Source organism: Seriola lalandi, unplaced genomic scaffold, assembly GCF_002814215.2.
Source record: "Seriola lalandi dorsalis isolate HSWRI2012SDOR001 ecotype SW California unplaced genomic scaffold, Sedor1 jcf7180002054748, whole genome shotgun sequence".
NCBI classification, from domain to species: domain Eukaryota; kingdom Metazoa; phylum Chordata; class Actinopteri; order Carangiformes; family Carangidae; genus Seriola; species Seriola lalandi.
In genome coordinates, this window is record NW_019525301.1 from 2,590,167 (window position 1) to 2,606,406 (window position 16,240).

A 16,240-nucleotide genomic window follows, 5' to 3' on the forward strand; every position below is an offset into this window, starting at 1 on the left:
GATTGTGTTTTTTTAAAACTTATTTCAGGGCTGCGGCTCACTCTTTCATCCCTGAGCGATGTGAAGCCACAGTGTCTCTAGTTTAGCAGCACTGTGCTGGGCAGGTGACAGGTGTGTCGACAGTGTTTCTACTGTGAAAGATGGAAAAGGGAAAAATTTTACGGGTTTACCGGAGCCCAATAAATACCCACAACTACCGCAGAGTCATGTGACCTGGGTGTGAATGCTGATTGTACCCTTTTCCATAGCTGAGAAAAGTCCGACCAGTTTGACCAGTGGAAAAGGGGCTTTACACAGACTGGTCACGACACTTTCTCTGTCTCTCGATATGTTCATGGCAGTATAAAAAAATAAAAATTAAAAGTAAAACTAGGTCACCTCCTGATGCACTCAACCTCCCTGCATGGGGTTTTCTAAGGATCTATCCAAATATTAAACATATAAACATGCAGTCCTTGAAGAGAGATTTACTTGATGAGTGGTGCATCATTTAAGCAACTACCTCACATGGTCCAAAGATCATTTGTAACAAATATATTTCCCATGTTCAGAGACCTCAAGAAAAATTCATCTGGGACTCATCTCTGATAAGGCAAACCATCATTACTCGCTCTGGCTGGTCACATACAAGAAGCATATTTATATTCACGCTGAGTGTTTGATCAGGAGTCTATCTGAACTTTGCAGCGCCATTATGCTCACGCTGCAACTCTCAGGTTGAAAAACAATTGACTTTGAATTCCTCAATGCTCATTGCTGAGTTTTTGAGTAAATTGCTTTTTTTTGTGTGTGTGTGTGTGTGTGTGTGTGTGTGTGTAGGAATGAGGCCTGACCCAGCTCTGAAACATCATTTTGAGCTCAGCCTGAATAGGGAATGCGCCTGATGAATCTGTGTCTGAGTAATTGTCCTTTCCTTCACCTTAGGAAGGCTGTTAGGAGATAATCCTCTCCTTGGTGAAACAAGACCTAACACAACATCATTAATCTCATTACCAAGGCCGTGTTGCTTTGTTGCCACCGAGTCCCACGCCCAATTATCAGCCGCAGCCTTGTCCCCATGACGACACAGAATCCCGCCCATCACTAACGACCATCTACACTGTCCCCTGCCTGACTTCTCTGAAAACGGCGGTGATAGCACTTTGTATCTGCAATCAGGAAGTCTCCAAGCCCCGGCTGTGTCCGTGTCCTCGCGTCCCCTGGATGTGTCCCGCGGTCGGCTGCGAACGGAGCACAAAGCCAATCACCGCCACGACTGGTTTTGGCGGTTTCTTATCGCCACGCAGCAGGTCCGCATCACGAGGGAGCACCAGACAATGCAGATGGATTTAAACACTCAAGCATTTATTGTCAAGTTTGCTTCTATCATAAAGTAGCAACAATACAAATTCATTAACAAGACTTCAAATCTGTGTAAATCTCTGCACAGTCATAATGAAGTCTTTGTGAACAACCTTGGAACAATGCATGTGTAGAGCTCGCAGTGTTGTAATTCCACCAGTATATTTCATCAAGTAAACAATCCACGAGGAGCTGAGTGAGAAGTCCCTGGGGATTGTCTTGTCAGATCACGCTTCCTGGCACATGGATAGGTAGTTTTTACCTTTTTTTTTTCTTTGTTATTTTTACACTGTTGTGTGGGGACCTTTCCCTAACCAAACAAAAGATATTTTGTTTGACAGAATGGGCAGAAAGATGAGCAAATCACCAGCTGGATTTTACTGGGTTGACCAGCCACTGTTCTACACCAAATGCGATTAATAAGCTATAAGAGGAGAATGATGCTCTGTATGCCACAGCAAAGTGTTGAATAAGCCCATAGCTCTGGGTTCAGTGTGAGGCCACACTGCCTTTACAAAAGAAAAAGGAGCAGTAATATGGAGGAATTGAATTTTGTGAACATTCTAATGACGGGTTGAAAAACCTCCTGAAAGAAGTAAGTGACTTCTGGAAATGTTCCAGAGAGGAAGAGGCTTCCCTGCCGCCATAAATGCACCGGGGTTAAATTACCAGTCAGTGTGTTTACATTACTGTCAGCTGTTCTTCAATGACATGTAAAGGAGGAATCTGGTTTCCGTATTCAGATCATTAGAGGAAGTTGATTTTAAGATCTTAACAGGAGATTACTCCAGGAGAAAGCACATTTTGTGGCCATGTACAAGAAAGTCGTTAATCAGGTTCCTGCAAGTAAATGAGAAAAAGATTTCCAAAGCTTTTCACTACATTCAGACACGTTCGTGCTGTGAGGAAAAACTGTGTGCTCCCATCACAGAGCCTGACCTCTCACTGAACTCTCACTGCTAATCATAATTATTGACAAGACAGGAAACAACCTCTTGTGCCATGAATGCACTTTTTATACAATATACACACAAAAAAACATATCTAGTGAAATATAGATCATGGATTTGTGGATTGTCCTCTGTGGTTTACCAATAATGAAGTCCAATAAAAACGTCCAGTGTAAAACAGCATTGTAACATAGCTGAACACTGATCTTGTCACATGTAGCCTATTAGAACCATAAGAGGAGAAGATGCAACTTTGCTATGTTTGAGTTGAAAGTTAATATTGTCATTGTCTAAGAAAAAAACAGTATGTCCAATATATGAACTTTTAATTAAATCAGAAAATTACCTTTGTTTTAGGTTTCAGGACAGTGTATTTATTAGACTAATTTTGTCTATTTGCTTTTTGCCCAACACATAGAAGAATTATTTCTTGTCCCACAGAAAGTATAATAGTATATAAAGTGTATTATGTATACTATACACTATTTTAAACACACACACACACTCAGTAAAATAGTATAATATACATAGAAAATAAAACATTATAAATAGTATAGGAGAGGGTGTGCAAAATACAGATGAATGCATGAATGAGTGTGCCACTTTTCATATTAATAATTATAAGCAATGAATATACAATGCTGAAAGGTGCATTATTGTTACTATATATATAGATTTACAGAAATATTAAGTATGAAAACATGAAAATGAAAAAAAAGAAAAAAGTATTTTGAACATTTACCAATAATAATAATAATAATAATAATATAATGATTATTATTATATTGTTATTATGAACACTATTATTAAACTGCCTTTTATTAGGAGTTAAGTAACAGGAAAAGTGATTGTCACAGCAGACAGTAAAACAAACAGTATGTTTTCTATGCACCTTTTTGCACAAACACTATTAGATAATGCATTTATTCATAAGTGAATGGTGCTGCCGTGTAAATAGGCCATATATAATTCATGAGAAACACGGACTGGCAAAAGGAATATGAATTAAAATGAAATACAGACGCGTAAACTTGAGACTCGACATAGTGCTGAGTCCTTTGGATTGTGTTTCTGTGTCACGGGGGAGCAGCTGCGGTCAGGTCACGGTTTTATTTCAATAAACTGAGAGAAGAGAATCTGTTGAATCTTGTTGTTCACAGCCACAGCAGCCTCTCCTCACCACAAACACCAGCTCTGTGTTCAGCCGAGAGCTCTAAGTGTCGGCCTAAGTGTTTACCAAATACCGTATGTATGCAGATGAATGAATAATAATCATTGTGTAAATGTTTGCCACACGGTAACAGCTTTAACACTGCCCCGCTCCAATTATTCATGTGTTTGTTCAGAATGAATCGCATTAAGTCATTATATTGACATAAAGATTTTAATCAGACTCCGCTGCCTGACAGTATTTCTCTCACCGAATAAACATCTCGTCAGCCTGCAAGCTTCAGGTAGACACTCTTTAAAAGTGAATCATTAAGTCATTTAATTGACATCAAGATTTTCATCAAACATGTCCGACGAGTTTGACTCCTGTTGCTAAAGAAAAAATGAAATGGCTTTTCTTAAAGCAATTTTCTCTTAAAGCACCTGTAATCCTTAAAAAAAAAAAAATTGATAATCAATAAAACAGAAGAAACAGAATTCCTAACACGGAGTATAAACTCTTGGCAGTCCCAGAGCTACTAGCCCAAATTTCTAAATCAGTTGAAAAAAAAAAAAGTGCGAAAAAAAAGCCTGCTGAGTTGTTTGGGTTTGAAGCAGTAACAAGGAGAAGATGTGAAGTTGTGCTCTCTTCAAAAGATCTTGGGTGAACTTGTGAAGGGCAGTTCCAGCGCCATGATATTCATAAAACAGCAGCTATGTTGATGCAATAATTAAAGCTGCACTAGTTCAAATTGCTATATTAACTATGGATGAAATGACTATGTGATGTGAAAGGAGTCTCTGATAGTGATGAACCCAAACAGAATTATTATCCGATTCTTCTGTTTCTCTCTACGAAGATTAATAGTGTCTCTCAGCTTATTGTTTTGGTTTTACAGCGTGAAGCGTTACTGTTTTGGCTCAGTCTTAACTCTGGTGGAAGCGTGGCAGCTTGTGGCATCAGTTTTACTGGTCCTCTTGCTTCGTCATTGTCCCACATGAAATCCGACCTAGTTGAAGGGAAGCAGCGGTTTTCCCCCGCTATTCCACCGTGGCTGCAGTGCGGCTTGTGTGTTTTGGCAGGAGTGCCGTCTGACGTCCAAAGCTGTAGTCACTCCTCCAAGAAGACATGCAAGAAGGCCCCAGGCGAGGTGCCCCTTCATCAAGGATTTGTACTGTGGCCTCTCGGTTGACCCTAACCACTTTTATCAGGTTCTCCTGTCAGAACCCCATTTGCTGAGCGTGTGCTGGGCCCCCAGTGGCAGGACGGGGTCTTGACATGCCATGCCTCCAGGAACACGGCTCTTACAAGACAGACTTTGGCGTGAGGTGATGTCTTCTTTCTTTCAAAGCTAGCCTGCAACCTGGCTAAGTGGCCTGCCGCCCATTTACGGCTGAATTTAGCATCCAGCAGGGCCGGCCAAAGCACCGAGATCATGGGTTTTGTCAAGAGAACATGGGTGAGCACTCTGGTGGAAGTGACGCCTCATTTGAACTCATCTGTCATTGCCTGCTCCCGCTGCTTGGTTTCCTCTCAGCATGTCCTACAGAGCCCCTGTGCATATGGAATTTGAAGGGTGGAGAGACAGTCTTGACATGAGAGAGGTTCCCTAAGTGGAAAGACTATCTCTCCAGCTAAGCTGCTCCGAAACGGTTCAAATCACAGTTGACCAAAGAGGCCATGCATAACCATGTGCTGCTAGTGCATGGCCCCCACATGAGAGTATCTATGTCAGCTGTCCCTCGTGGGGGTCACTCCCCGAACACATGGAATATGTAGGATGGAGAGATCAGAGAGCTGGTATGCAGTCTTGTAGGACGCAGGTATTTACTGATTTGTTTGTGTTTATCCATCTTCTCAGCCACATTCTACACACTCATCAACCCATCCATCAATTTTTCTTCACTTCTTCAGGTCACAGTGGCAGCAGACTAATCAGTGTCGCCCTGACGTCTCCCCAGTGAGGGCCTCCGGCTCTTCCTGGGGGATACTGAGGTGTTCTCAGGTCAGCTGGAATTTATAGTCTGATCCCTTCGGCTTGTTTCGTTTCTCCTCCCGATCACCATGGAGACATGTGGGTGACATCTTGATCAGATGCTTCACCCGGAGCAGCTGCTCGACTCATCCACCCTGCAAACGAGAGTCACTTCAACCACTGTATCCGCTGTTATTCTCTCATTTACTAATTAAAGCTCATAGTCATTAATCAGGCTTTAAACAACTGTAGATCAGCAGGCTTTCCATAATTAGAATAACATATTTATATAATGTATTTTACTCACTACAATCAATCTGTCAATTCTCAGTCATTTGTGAACAATACAACAGGATCCTCTTTTCCTCTTTAGGTACGTATGAGGTGTGCGGTGCCGATACACTACAGATATTATAGTAAGGCTGACAGATACAGATAATAACTTTGTGTTGTAGTCCTAGTAAATCAATTATTGTCTGTTGATCTGGCTATAACATTAGCAGCAGAACTATCTATTATGAGTATTATTCCCAGGGCTGGGAGATCACAGCCTGAGAAAGACTACAGAACTGCGGTCTGCGAAATGATCACCAATCCTCAACTAAACCAGGACTCTGCCAAAGTCCAGCAGCCACTGGGCTTTAGTGAACAAGCCTCAGGTAATGCGGAGGATTCAGACACACACACCGAATGGCTCATAGAGACTGTAACTGTACCGCAGTTCTATCAAGTCGAACAGAAAGGTACTTTTCATATAGAGCAGATCTAGACTGAACTCTACAATATTGTTTACAGACACCCAACATTCCCTCATGAGCAAGCACAAGGCAAGGAAAAAGGAAAAAAGAGAGGGGAGATTTGTGCAGGACTCCCTGAGAACACCCCAGGATACTGGTTATAAGAATTACCCAAGTCCACGAAACACAGGTCGGCTGGATCAGGAACTCCCATGACCCTTCCTGTATCCACGCAACAAAGAGGAGTTGGGCCACAGCTCCTGAACCGGGACAAGACTGAAGGTTCAACAACTGACCCGGGCTATTTTCCTGTTGGGAGGTGTTGTTCTTATTTGCCAGTCTGAATCTCTCTTTATGCACAGGTGATGTTTGTTTTAAATCACTACTCCAACCTACAAAACACTCGCATATACATCAATATGACCTTACATGTAAAGCCTCCACAGCCTCATTTATACACGGCGCTAGTGTGGGCCGTCTTCGGACAACCCTCATTAAAATTCCGCCTGTTGAAATAATGAGACACTACTAGCAGAAAAACATGTGTTTAAAAGATATTAACCTCTATCTGTTCAATACATTTGTTCCATGACATCAAAGAGGTCCGATAACTAAGCAGAAATTACAAACATAATTCATTATGAATTATTCAGATGATAATGAGCAGCACTCTGTGGCCACTCACTGTGCAAATCAAATTATACAACAAATGGGGAGAAAAAAGCTCCTTCGCCAAATATGATTACAGTACTTTGATAGCCCTGATGTGTTTTGTTTGTCACGGCGGTGTGCAGATAAAGAAGCGGGCGAATATGCTCCAGTCACACATGATAGTGCATCAGTTAGCTGCTCAAAAAAAAAGGCTTGTGCTTGTTCCAAATAAACCCCATTCATCTAGCTTTGGAGTATGATTGTTTGAACGTCTGAAATTACATGACCCAGTTCTCATGCAGGTTTTTTCAGAAGCAAGAATCAAATGAAGCCGTTCGCAGGGTAATCGTGGTGTTAGCAGAAACATCAATGATTCACCTCAACGTGCTCCACATCAAACACATCATACATATCAGCACTAACACGGACAATGGCGGGGAATCAATTGCGTGTATGTGTATTTTCAGTGTGTGTGTGTGTGTGTGTGTGTGTGTGTGTGTGTATATACAGTTTGGAGCAAAATCAATGCCTGAAAAAAACAAACAAATTCACAGACTCAACTGTTTTCTAACCCTGCCTGTCCTCTTCCCTGCAGCCAGGACAGCTCATCACTTCATCACACCACCGGCTGTTTCTGCACAATAACAAGAATGCTATTAACATATATGGAAATACTGTGTGAAAACAAGAAGCTACCCCTTCCTTCATGCCCGCTGTATGCACCCGAGTCTGTGTGAGTGTGTACGTGCATGCCTGAGTGTGTGTTTTTGCATGCTTGCCCGCTGTGTGCACTCAGATTTTGTGTTCAGAGGGAATTGCTCGCTTTGATGTTCTCCGATGCAGGCAACTGCTGATACCCCTATTAGCTTGCACAGAGCTGATGCAAGCTACGCTAGTGCTAGTCCCCCCAAAAAACCGGTTCATTTCAATGCTAAGTGGAGCAAGATAGAAATAAGCTACGTTCAATTGCAGCCTGGGGATGTCAGCACAAAGAGACAAAACCACACACTTTATTTAGGAAGATAAGGCTCTGGAATTAACATGGTGATAATGATGATGATAAACTCGTCTTCCTGCGACACAGCCAAAGGGCCAGAGCTGAATCAGAGAGGGGGAAAGAAACAAACATGGTTGGAGGTGAAGAGATAGAAGCCAACTCACCGAGAAAGACAAAGGATAGGAAAAGTTCAGGAGAGATGAAAGCAAGAGGAGAGGAAAACAGAAGGGCAGCAGAGGAGAAGATGGGAGCTGGGAACAGGGACGGAGGCGAGGAGCTGAAGAAAAGCGAGAGTCTTGGTGACAAAACAAACACACTGGTGGGGTCCGGCAGTGCAGGCAAAATAACAAGCAAGACCCTGGTATTTTATTTTTTGAGTACTTTTTCAAGTACTGCGTCTGCACTGGTACAGTACACTGATTACAGCTGACCTTTACTTCCACTCGATACCCGCTGCTGCGCCCTGCCGTCTCATGGTCTAAAACAGAGGTTAACAACCTTTTCCAACTCATGGCCCACTTGAAAATCTCAAACATGATGGCGGCCCCGTCCCATCCGACCCCGTAACAATACGGAGGCCAAATAATTTCTTCTCATATTTTCTCAGTTTATTTGAATGGTAATGATCGAACATTCAGGACTGAACTGAAAGCAGGGGAAGCTCAGATTTTCTTTGTTTTTTGACGGGGGAAGTGATCACTTTGTCGATTCACCATCTGTCTCTTGACTCTCTTTCCTTTCATTCGTCCTGTTGCCAACCAGCTATCCATTTTGATACCTCAGTTTTAGTCATGGATATAGACTTTTAACGCATCAGACTGAGAGAGCAAACAAGAATATGATGCTTTTCGGCCGGTAGCAGCATAAAAACCTATCAGAGTGATAAATATCACAAAACAAGTTTCTCAATATTTTCATGTCTCAAAAGTTTTCTTTTTAAAACATTTAAAAACCTATTTGTGGGCAGTTTGGGAATCACCGGTCTAAACGATGCATGATGAGCAGACACTGCAGGTATTTAAAAGCCCATTTGGACTGGAACTGGATTTATTTCCCTGGGTGAGATCAGGTGATTTTAACATTACACTTAATCTTGTACAGAGCACATGTGGGTAATTCTTCACACCCACACCAGTAGAAATTACAGACACAATTACCTACTGTTTTTTTTCTTTTGTTTTGTTTTGTGTTTTTTGTGAACTTGCTGGTCCTCCTGTGATTCAAATCCCATCCTTGTGAATTGAACCGGAAAGTGAGCTGCTTTTATTATTGGATTGCCATGAAACAGTACAGACGTTAATGGTGTTTAGAGGATGAATGCTACTGACTTTTGCGATCCGCCACTACACCTGATGCGAGTCCCGCCTTAATGGGGGTCCCGCTGTAGACACCTGCTACGACGTAGGTTTCATACACAGAGAAGCATCACATTTCACCTGTTGACATCACCATCACTAACTAAATCTGTGACCAGAATGTATCATTCTTTAATTATATCTCCCACAGTATCTTTGCTTTCAGTCTTTCGTTCACATTGTAATTGCAGTAACGGGGGGGGTTTCGCCGTGTTAGAGAGCCGGTCACATCGAGTAGACTCTAGCTGTTGTTGACATACTTCATACTTTCTGCAATAAATTGTAGGAGAAAACACAAGCAGCCAATTACAGGTCTTACGGTCCCGATGTGTTGTCTCCATAGCCCCGGCATGTAGCTATAGTGTTGAGGAGGCGCACGTCAGTCTATGGCAAGGGTATTAAATTCAAAGAGGTTCAGTTGGGCAAAATTTCATCAAGCAAAGGTCTGGAAGGTTTGTGCGGGGAGGGTGGTGCAGGGCAGACTGGAGGGATTAAACGTAACCCCTCTAATAATAATTACATGTTCTTTTCTCATTTCAAGGAAAGTGAGGGCTGTAATAAGTACATGCAGAGAGCTGGTGAAGAATGTTGGTAACTCCATTTCACTCTGTAACAATCTCAATCTTTTTTATAATAAACAGTCTCTTTACATTTCTCCTTCTTTCCCTTTTATATCCCACTTTCCAGACTTATTTCTCCAATGTTGTCTCTTCCCGGTGTGGCATTGATTGTCTTAGTGTAATCATGTGACCAGTATCATAAAAGCTAGAAAAGCTGCGCTGGTTACAATAGAAAACGCTCTGTCTGTTATAGGTTATAAGGCCAGGTCCAAGATGGTGTAGCTTCAGTGCCTGTGTATGAAAACACGATGGGTACGGCGTAATCCCAACACAGAATAAATTCAGCTTTAGTTTTTTTTCTTTTCGCTGTCAGTTTAAAGTAGAATTCACATTTCTTATTTTTTATCCACATTTATCTGAACGGTCAGAGGATGAAAATGATCTCGGACTCAGTGTTTATGTCCGATTGATGCAACGGCATGAGCACACAACCTGGAAATATTGACCGTGCAGAAAGGGTAAATAAAACATGAAGTGTGATTTTACACAACATACAAAATGAATAAACTGTCGAGCGTCGGCCGAACATAAGACTCAGAAAACTGAAAGACAAATTCCGACAGGCCCTTGAGCTCTACAAGTTCACAAAAATCTGCTTAATTTTGTCAACAACTCGTCGCTCGTGTTGTTTTTCTTCGATTTCCTGCTCAGCCTCTCGTTCCTCCTCACAGTGACGCCCCCCTGTCAAGGCAGAGCCAGGAACCGACCTCTCAGTCACCCCACTCTTTTCCTTGGCCCTCTCTCCCTGTTGCTTCGCTACAGATGATGCCTCACGTGTAGCGCTAAGCTGAAGCAGAAAAACTTTGGACTCAGGAGAAATAATCGGGGGGGGGGGGCGAAACGGCCGGCAGAAAATAAATGGATAAACTTTGAACTTGCAACTCAGCAAGGTTTATTTGTCAGACGTAAGCCTAGAGTGCCTTTCCTGTAATAAAAAATACCCACAAGTTAAACTTCATGGACTAATCCAACTTGACAGCACGCTTAGTGTGATGAGAAGTTCAGATGCCCGGAGCCGGAAGGAAAATAAAAAGGAAAATAAAAAACACAAGAGGTGACTTTCAAAGTTATTTCACTAAATAAACAGCTAAAAATGCCCGGCAAATCGTGGCACTGAAGTGAGATGAGGAGCATATTAACGCCCAGAGAGCTGCACTGATGTAACCTTTCTTTTGCATTTCGGGGGAAAGGTTAGCAGGGATTGCTTTGGGGATTGTGGAAAGCACACATGGAGCAGTGAACACCTTCAAAAACATGAAGAGTTGCCACAACCTTTCAGAAAGATTAAGCTGCAACAGAAATCGATGCAATAAACCGGGCCGTAATATTGCAATGAAAAGCCGGGAGATGGATTGAGAAGACAGCTTGCTCTTGTCTGCCGTTTCACAATGTGTCGTGTGCGACTGCCAGCGCTTGCAGTCATTTTAACTCTGCAGAGATTTAAAAGGCTGGACGTGGAGGAACTGATAACAGCGTTTATCGGTTTGAACTGCCAGAGGGTGAAATGTTAAATCAGAACACCAGCACCTTCTGTGTGAAGATAAAAAGCTACTTTGCCTGAATGTACCCTTTAAATGATTTTGATTCAGCATTATTACAGCTGGAGATAATGTATGATGAATGTAGGATGTGTGGAATGTGTGTCCTATTATTCATGAGATCCATTTTGTGTTCCTGATGATACACTTTTTCATTTTGTTGCAGGCATTTTTGCCAAAAGTGCTCAAACAAAGACACAAAAAAACCAGTAAAGATGCCACGTTTGGTCTGATGTTATGAAGTGAATTCTCGTGTACTTAGTATACATAGTTCATGATTGACAAGCAGCGATGTGTTGAACAGCAGCTCAAAGGCTACTGGCTTTAAACTGGTTCTCTCTGCCAAGAACCTCCAAAATACAAAGTCTACAGCCACACACACACACACATGCATACACACAGACACACACACACACGCACACGCACACATCCTGCCCCCAGATTCAACTTTCCAGGGCTTAATGGGAAACCTGATTTTCAAGCAGTGCCAAAGGCATGTCGCCCTGACTAAACTAACTCTTTCCAGTTGGGGGGGGGGGAAAACAGGAAGGGTGAGGAGAGGATAGAGGAAGAGTTCAGAGAAAGAGAGGGATGAATGCAAATGCAAAATGCAAGATCTCACCAAGAATATGCAAGGCTAATGAATGCAAAGACGAGACTTCTAGGTCACAACTGAAATGAATGGCATGTTTCATGTTTAGCACAGGAGTAAGGGAAAACAAGCTGATGTGGAGTTTTGTGTGCAGGAGTCACAGAGTAATCACATGCTTTCTCTATCCTCAAGACTTTTGAAAAAGAGTTTGACAAAAGCATCAGCCTCTGGGGATGAGAAATTAAAAAGGCTAAGAACTGAAGTTCCTCTAATGACCACTAGAGTCTGGCTCCAACAGTCAGTCAATCCCCATAGACTCCCATGTTAAAATGTCCAACTTTACAGCAGAAATAAACATGTTTACAGCCTGGTACAAAAACAGTTTTTGTCTCTAAAGCTATATATAAATACAGTATATATATATATATATATATATATATATATATATATTCAAGTGGAGCACATCACAGCAGTCCTTAAATCACTGCACTGGCTTCCTGTGTGTCAAAGTATAGATTTTAAAATCCTACTACTTGTGTATTAAGCACTAGATAGATAGATAGATAGATAGATAGATAGATAGATAGATAGATAGATAGATAGATAGATAGATAGATAGACAGGTTCACTCAGTGTTCAGCTCATTTAAATCATCTTTTTAATTTTGTGCATTTGCTTGTTTTTAATGTCTTTTATCACTCGGCACTTGTTTGAAAATGGTGTTTCAAGTCTCCTACATGATTTGATGTATTTGAATATTTTTTTGTATTTATTCAAATTTGTAATTAAATGCTATTTTACTGTCATTATTTTTAATGTATTTCCATGCCTCTGTCTTGTGTCTGAATGGTGTTTTTATATGACTCACCTGTTTAATTGTTATTAAGGCTCATTTTCACAACATCACAAAAAAAACCTGATGATGAAACTGTTCTTATCACAAATGAAATCATTTGAAAAGTTCAGTAAAATAAATCACCATCTACATATTGTAGGTTCACTCAACTCACTCACCTGGGCCGACTGAATGCCACAGCTCCTGATCTCAGTACGTCTAATACCTGAGCGGATCCGAGCGGATTCTTTACCGACGGCTCGTCACGTGATGCAGCAAATCAACCCCAGGAGAAATAAGTGTTTTTGAGGCAGAGAAGAGAGTGAACTGTCCCAGGGGAAAACAACACGTACTGCTGCTCTTCTCCGCTGTGGATGCTCATTAATTGTTGGCGCATCATCTTGGTGGCAGTGTTAGTGTTTTATCTTTGTTTGCTTGGAACAAATTTTGGATCTGGTCTAAATAGCCTGAGGTCTGTTTTGATCCGATCCAAATGTCCTTGGGTCACTTTCAGACTGATTCTTTTGAAAATTAATATTAAGCACTTCTAGGTCACGTTAGGTCACGAAGGTTTTTCTGGGTCTTGTGTTGGTGACTCAAACCTTACCTTTACAGTAACTGTGATATTCAGTCACCACTGAATACTGAGATTTTTTTGAGGCTTTGTTTTTCATGAATCCAACTGAATTTAGAGCAGTGAAATATTTTACTTCAAGTTGTGCATTTTGAAGAAATAAAAAAAAACAACTGTTATGGTTTATTTCCTCTCTTCAGACTGGAGAGACTGGAAATCCACGTGCTCAAATTCCATTGGACATTTATTGATTAGTAAAGTAAAAAAAAGGTCAAATTGGAATTGGATTGGTGACATTGATAATATAAGAAGAATACTTCATACAGGATACCAGGGATAAGAAAGTAGGCCTGTTGTTGTTTGTTTGTTTTTAATTCAAGTGGTTTTCAAATTCAGTGGTTTTCAAAGTGAAATATGTAAACGCTATGGTGATTAAATAAAGCTACAGTGCATTTGTAAAGTATTACATTTTCCACATTTTGTTTTGTTGCAGCCTTATGCTAAAATCTGTCTACACTCAAATCCCATGATGACAAAGTGAAAACAGAATTTTAGAAATGTTTGCTTATTCATTAAAAAGGAAAAATTGAAATATCACATTGTCATAAGTATAAAGACAATTTGTTATGACACTTGAAATGTTCCTCCCGTTTCTCTTGATCATCTTTGAGGTGTTTCTACACCTTGGTTAGAGTCCACCTGTGGTCAGTTCAGCTGATTGGACATGATTTGGAAAGACACACCTGTCTATATAAGGCCCCACAGCTGATAATGTATATCAGAGCGGAAACTAAGCTAAGAGGTGGAAGGAGCTGTCCGCAGAGCTCAGAGACGGGATTGTGTCGAGGCACAGATCTGCAGAAAGGTACAAAAAAGTTCTGCTGTACTGAAAGTTCGGAAGAGAACAGTGGCTTCCATCATTCTTAAATGCAAGACGTTTGGAGCAACCAGGATCTCCGGAGCTCAGCCGGAGTGACCGTCCAGTCCGCCTTTATGTGGTGGATTCCAGTCAAGATGTAGAATCATCTCAAAGCTGATGAAGAGAGATGGGAGGCAAATTTCAAGTGTCATAACAAAGTGTCTGAATACTAATGTCAATGTGATATTTCAGTTTTTCGTTTTTAATAAGTTTAGAAAAGCTTCTAAAAGTCTGTTTTTGCTTTGTCATTAGGGGGTACTGAGTGTAGACTGGTGAGGGCAAAAATTAATTAAAACTCCTAGTCTTGAAATTTAATTTGAAAGTGTATTAATTTATGTGTGGGCTTTATGCTTTCTTAATTTCACACACTTTAAAAAAAAAAAAAAATCTGAGCGAGACACATTTTGAAAAGATGGGAGATTAAATGTGAAATGAGTCAGACAACAGAAGATTTATACACGTTAAGTATGGAGAGAATTAAAGGAGCAAATACTAAAGTAATCATGTTTCATACTTTATGGAGACATGTAGTGAGCCGAACTTTATATAAAAAAAATAAAGATCCACAGAAGAAGACATGGTGCAGAGTGGCAGAAAGTGCCTGTGTCAGCGTTTTACATGTCATGTGTGCAGGTTTGCAGGTGTGTGACTGTTTGAATGTATCAGCGTGTCTCTGAACCATGTGCGCGTGTGTGCGTGTTTTCCAGTGTTTGTCTGCTGTAGCAGAGTGTGGAATGTCCCAGTTTAACCACAGATCCTGCCAGTGGTTTGTGTTCACAGCATGTGACGGCCCCCCTGCTGCAATCTGAAGAAAGAGCGAGGAGAGGGAGCAAGTGCCGAGTGGAGCAGCGTCTCACACACACACACACACACACACACCGAGCACAGACATGGAGAAGATACAGTACATCCATAACCTTGTAGCGCATTCTGATTAATTACAGGAAATAACAAAAAATGGCCTCCTCCCTGTAAATAGTTGTTATAGTATGAACTGCAGTATTAAAGCATGTTGAAGGACTTATCCAGCAGTGGCTTCGGTCGGTTCCTGATCTATCTGACATTTTCTGTCACACTCACATTGATTGACTCACGTTTGTAATCAAGGATAATCAATTTAGAGAGGTGAAAGTTCAATTTTATTTCTGTTCAGGGTTTGTTCACATTGTTAACTTGTTTTTAAATTGACAGTTTCGGATGATGATCTTTTGTGTTTCCTACCACACATAAGTAAATAATTGGTGCAGGGCAGGGAAACAGCGAATTTAAATATGACTTCTTTATTGGGATTAATAGTTACGTAACATCTTGTGACAATGAAAGAAAAATACAACAATAATAGTAAATGTTATAAATCATTAAAGTAAAAATTCTCATAGAAGTTTAAAATTCTACTATTCAAAATAAAAGAGCGTTTATATAGTTCTCCTTATAGAGGACCAGGGGTGTCACAAGAAACGTAATAAAGCATGTCCTTCATTTCATATTTCAATAGGCATTAAAAATGGGAATAGTAAAAGAATTTATAAATGAAGGATTAATCCGTCAATAAATACTTCAGATTCAAAAAATGGATTCACAAAAACAGCATAAAATACTGAGCTGCAAATTTACATTTGATTTTGTGACAGGAAGTGCGGGTTTTTTCTTTTTTTGGATAAATGATATTCACCAATCATCAATGACAAAAAATCCTCCATGTTATACTTGGCATATTATTAGTGTATTATTTGTGTTTGTTATCTTAAAGGACTAGGCCACAATCACATCCAAAATCCAAATCATGACATGAACAGGATCAGTGGTGGACTTCTATAGGAGTTGGATTAATGCTATTGTTGCAAGATTTTAAAAAAGGAAGAAGAAAAATAAAAGTATTTGGATATCCAGCACCAGGAACCCATAGTCTTACATGTTTTTCAACTTAAGCCCCCCTTTCCACTTTGTCTCATGTCTCAGTCAATGAACTGTATCAGGCTATCAAGTCATCTGCTGATCACATGATC